We start from the raw sequence: 5,997 nt of genomic DNA, 5'->3' as shown, positions 1-5,997 counted from the left end.
CCAGAAATATGTATTTCCTAGATATTAATTTCTCTAGATACTTATTCCATTTTGTGATTTACTTAAGTAGTTTTAAATGTGGTATAAACAATGTTGACAGACAAATTGTGCTCTGCGTTTATAAATAAAGATGCTTCTTTAAAACAAAATCTGGCAAAGAGGAATCTGGCTAAGACCCAAGAGGGTTTAAATTCAGTTTGTGATTTGCTGAGCCAGTTACTCAGCTGATCCAAACAGAAGAGGAAACACACTAYGATTATTTATCTAAACCACTGATAAACAGTAATTCATTTATGTGTTGCTCAATTCTCACTTTTCAAGCACTGAGCAGATTAAACCTGTGTTTGTGCCATATATAGGGCCAGAGCCGAAGCCCCATCCCGAAGTCTTGATCACGTGAAGTACTTTGTCACTGTAACTGGAGCAGCTGCAGCTCTCACCTCTGCCCTTCAGTTGTGGTTTCCTTGCATGGAAAGCAAGGCACCTGGAGGGGACAAGGGCTGATATTCAGCTGGGACACAGAAGCTGAAGAAAGCTCTCAATTCCTGCATAGCCGTAGGAGCTAAGGGTTTGCGCAAGTGTATCCGAAGTCAAAGGCACTCACGGAGCGAGAGAGGAAGAGTGAGGAAAGCTGCAAGACCAGCTAAGGTCCAAAGAAGCTCCCTTGAGATAGGAGCTTACCCCRTGCTTCAGAAAAGCAGCTTCGCTCATGATAGGAAGCATTAGCCTCCAGAGGACACTAACACAAATACTACAAGATTTGTGGGCCCCAGAACGGTGGGGAACTGGGGAAGGGATTTGGTATTTCTCACTTTCATCTCTACTGTGAGCATTAACTGYATTAGGAGTGCTCTGCATGGTCACTTGCTGCAGCCAGCTGGCATTTTAAAGGAGTAGAGCAAGCACAGAAAGCTGACAAGGCTCCAACGTGCCGAGGGGCACTCTCAGGCTGGCTGGTGATTGCTGAGTTTCTGGCAGTACCCCTGAAGGGGAAGGAAAGGTCCTGCTCGCAGAAGCCAGTCCCGGATGGAGGAGCAGTTCTGTGCATCTACCCCACAAACAGAAACAGCCCCCAAACGATCAGCGGCTCTCAAACTGGTGACAGGACCTGTATGGGTCTAGTGGGTGATAATCAACCCAAATAGTGGGCAAGAGCACAGTGGCATTTTTGAAGATGCAGCCATAAGTAACCCCACTCACATATTAACCTTAGAATTAGCCAGGCAGTCTGTATTGCTAATTCTAATCATAAAATTCTATTTTGATCAGTTGCTGATGGATGGCACCTGGGCTTATTTTGCTTTTTTACTATTTAATTTCTTACTGTTAGTTAACATGCATACTCCTGCATCATGTTATTCACAAACATTTTAACTTCTGTAGCTGTGACATTGTCATTACTGCTTATCATAAACATTGCTGCTCCCAGATTTGCAATCTCACACTTGATGTAGCAGTCCTGACTGACTGCAAACTTGCCATTGACAAAGTGAGACCTTTTTTGGTCTCTGTGTGCCTGTGTGGTAAGTCAAGGCTCCTCATCCCTTGGCTGTATCACTGCTGAAGTGAAATCTCAGAGGCACCAGCCTATTTCRACCAGAGCACAGTCTCTAGCTCCTTGCAGATCCTGTCTCAAGAGACTGGACTTAAGCATCTATCAAATACTCAGTTTAAAAACTTCTGAGTCAGAAATCCCCCCAAATCTACTCTCCATTATTTCTGTGAAATCTGTATAGCTAAGCAGAATTTTCTGGGTCATCTTCCAACATTTCCTTTCACAGTTGATATGTCTTTGGCTTCCTGATGCTCATATTCCTCATCACTTCTTCCCCCTTTCTCTTGGTTTACTTATCCCAGTGGTCTAYGTATCATTACGTTTATTTGTCTCCATTGCCTGTAAGAGGATGGAAGTTGCATGTGGAGGTTAAGAGCTGACTGAGCTCTAGTTACATGGCAAAAAAAAATCTCAGTCTATATGCTTCACAGAGAAGTGGTGAGCTTTTTACTCAGTGGACGAAGTACTGCACTAACCCCCTTGTCTGAGTAGGGTAGGCCTTATTTATTCACATCATTACATTTTTCCAGCRCTCTGCACTTTTATAGAACAGTAAGATTTATAATAGTCATTTACTTACCTCTCTATTGTATAATCTCATATTCACAATTTTAGGGGAGTACTCACAAATTTCTTAGCAAATGTTGAAAGGTGTCACACCTTGTATAACCTCTGGAGCTAAAACAGAAGTGAAAGTGAATGGAATCTTAAAAATCAAAGCCTTTCTCCAGCCATCAGGAATACAGTCCAGCAACACTCATTTTTGCTCTTCCTTCTAACTAACTATGCTGTAAACTGCATATTACAGCACAGTTTTCTGATGTATTTCTTGAAATGTAGTGCTGTATATGTAAAAAATGTGTCTGTCTTTTGGCAGTAAAATTCTTTTCTGTTTTTGGTATATAGGAATATTTATCAGTAACTCAGACATTTATTTCACTCACCATCTTTCTGCCCCAGCTTTGTAACTGCTTTCACTGGAGTGCAGGGCCTGCAATTGTGACAATATTCATTCTGTGTTTCTGCCATGCAGTGCACTTAATTTTGTGTTCACAAGAGACTCTCAGATTCGCCTCTAGATTGCTTCTTGTGGTGCCCTCAGATGGCACCAATGCCGCGGGAGCAATGCAGGTTCCTAAGTTCAAGGGTCATTCTGGAGACTGACATCTGCACAGGSCTGACATATATGGCACAAGACCAACGCTGAGGCCTACATTCTTCTTAATGGCTAGTAACCATGCAAGTCTTGAGCCTTGTATCTTAACTCAATCCAAGATCAAGCCTAGTGAAGTCAATTGGAATCATGATATTAGAGATTAACCCCCACCATAATTAAATACTAGGTTATATCAATGTATTTTCCTACATGGATTTTTTTTAGAAAAAAAAGATATAGCTATAGGCATGGTGGAGGTTTAGTAATGGTTAAAACCTATCATCTGACAAGTGTTCCCCTTTCATTTTTATGGCAATATAGATAAAAGAAAACCTTTAATGTTTCAAAAATGCAACCAATGTTTATTTGTCGCTCATGAGTAATTCATGGACCCAMCAATATTCAACAAAATTTCTTCATTTTTAACATTTTTCATAAAGAGTATTATTTTACAGAAACCACCAACAAATAAATATATGAAAGCAATTGCTTTTGACATCACAATGGTTAAACACATTAAATAATTCATTAAATTGTGCTTTACATCAATGAAAATCCCTAGGTCTACAAACTATCTGTTAATTAGGAATAAAAGTAGATATGGTTACTCACGATACAATCTCTTAGTAGCAGAGTTCATACACATTATTGCACAAACAGAAACAAAATGCCTAAAGAATAGAATAATTTACAGTCTATTAACTTACTCTTTCATCTTAAATATGGCAATGGATGGGAACTCCTGACTTTTTTTTTTTTTTTTTTTTTGCACTTCCATTGTTTATTTGAAATCACAGAGCTAGTAAGATGGCCAAGAAGAACATCAAGGACTTTTTAGGCTATAGAATCCACTTTTCTCCGCAAAATAGCAACATAGAAAATAACACAAAAATCAAACAGAGAAGTGTTTTAATGTTAGCTGGGTAACTTTTCTGAGTGTGCTTTTACTACATGTAGGAAGGATGCGTGGGAAACATATATTCCATATTCCAGAGTAAAGAAAGAAAATTCAGTGTAAATCAGGGAACAGTAATGGAGAAAGAAAAAAAGCAGTGCCAGTGAGATGACCTATTTCACAACATCGGTGCTTGGTACTAAGACATGCTGCAGGTGGGAAATGAGGACTCACCAGCACAGAAGGAACCACGTGTTAACAAGAAARCCAACTTGAGAGGTCCCGCTCAACACATGATCACTGAGGATACTTGGGTCTCTTCCAGCACTGGCAGCCAGCCTGGTTGGTGGTGGGCACTGACTCTAAAATATTTCCACACTCAAAGGTCACACGGCCTCTTTGGTATTGCTGAACAGACATGCTGAAGGTACGATGGTCTCCTCCCACTTGATGAAGCGGTATTTGATTGTTAACACTTAGGAGAAGGGAAGAGAGGGCCATTTTTCATTTCTTAATAAAGTACGGCCCTATGGGCAATAGTTGGAGTTCTTGGACCAGACATCAAATTATCAGCAACAGGAGCCCCAAGTTTTAACAACACAGCATGTTTCTCTGTTCACTCCAAGACTACAGCAAATTATAACAGGGAAAGGCAGCCAGTRCTGGGGACGTGATGGGGAAGATTAGTAAGTACATCTCCATTACAAAAGAGCGAGATTCGTTTCAGCACCACAGTAGCAGAAGCCAAATTGCCTTGTTTAAGCAATAAAATGATGCCAGGAAGATGGACAGAAATCCTATAGCGTGGCTGCTCACAAAGGTTTTGAAGGGAACACGCTGAGCTCTGATCTTACATAAGCCAGTGTAATTACAGTGAAGTCCGTGCTGTCAGAGCAATGAAAATCTGGAATAACAGAGATATGAACCAGGGCCTTCATTTCGCTTTTGCATTACACCCGTTTGGGCACGGCGCCTGAGAGGAAAAAGCTGCAAGCCCGTGTCTTAGAAGAAGTAAGCTTGAAAGTATTCCAAAGCTGTTTTATTTTGATGGGCCAGGAATCCCTGGTCAGAACAGCACCACCATAGGCACTCATACGGAAGTCACTGGGGCTGCTGCTGTAGATCATGAAGGAGCTTCTGGGAGTCTTCAGCTCCGTGGGCATCAGAGATGGCGAGTGCTCAACCCCTCCAATATTCCCATATAAAGCATGTGTAGCACAGCAGTCTGTGCAGCACAGTAGTCTGTGCTACACATGCTTGAGGGGAAAAAAAATCCTCCAATTTTAACTAAATCCCAAGYGCTGCCGCAAATCCTGTTAACACGGATGCTGCAGCACATTAGCAACTCCTCCGGACCCTGATGGCATCTCCTGGGAAAGGACTGGCTACAAGGCTGGGCRCAGCGTTAAGGTATTGCCAAACTATTAACGCACATGTAAGCTGCCCTAAGAGTGCTCCGATTTTCCTCATTAGGTTTTTGTTTTGTGTCATGCAGCGGAAAGAGTCTGGAGAGCTATTGGTGTGCTTAGGCAGCTGAAACCAATACTTGCAGTAACGGGTGAGGCTGCAGGGAACAATTTCCAATCTCTCCCTCCTCTGCCCTGCGAAGATAATGCTCCATTTCCAAAATGAAAAATGAGGCCCCTGCTGCTGTGAGTGGTGCAGGGAGGGAGGCAGCAGCAGAGTGCGAGGATAGAGACCCACCTCAGACTTTGAAGGAAAAAATAGGGATGCTTTACACAAAAAAAAAGAAGAAAAAGAAAAGCACATTGGGCATGACTTATTTTGTTTTTCTTCTTCCTTAATCTGAATTTGCCTTTCCTTTAATGACCTTGCTGTTTCTGTGCCCAGGACACTCAGAGCGTTATTCAGCTCCAGTTTATGTGAACGCTTTGATTTAAATGCCTGAATATAAGCATCCATATGGGAGCGAGGTGCCTAAGCGCCTATTCCCAGTCAGGGGGATTTAATCAGTACTGTCAGTGGAGTCCAGAGAGCTTCTCAGCATTTCCACAGTAGCCAGAATAACTCTCTGCATTCCTACATTTTCTCTCAGTGCAGAGGTGCAAGGAGATGCATGTGATCCAGCAATGGAAGAGACATTAGGGACCAAAAAATATTGCTACTTATCCAGAAAGGACCATACTGATAGTCAGGCATAAATTAGAAAATTACTAATGAACTACATTGATAATAAGGCATCCCTTTAGCCCTCTTCTCTTCTTAATAGCCTTTACAATATATTAGCATGTATTTCTGTATGCACAAACTCCCAACAGGGCTATTGGATCATCTTCTTGATAATGCTGTGAATAGACAAGTACCATCAGCATTGCTAGAACAGGACGGAACAGGAGGAGAGGAGAGGAGAGGAGAGGAGAGGAGAGGAGA

The sequence above is a fragment of the Nothoprocta perdicaria genome, unplaced genomic scaffold (assembly GCF_003342845.1).
Source record: "Nothoprocta perdicaria isolate Ctin4 unplaced genomic scaffold, notPer1 scaffold_259, whole genome shotgun sequence".
In the NCBI taxonomy this organism is placed as follows: domain Eukaryota; kingdom Metazoa; phylum Chordata; class Aves; order Tinamiformes; family Tinamidae; genus Nothoprocta; species Nothoprocta perdicaria.
This window is presented reverse-complemented; position numbering follows the sequence as displayed.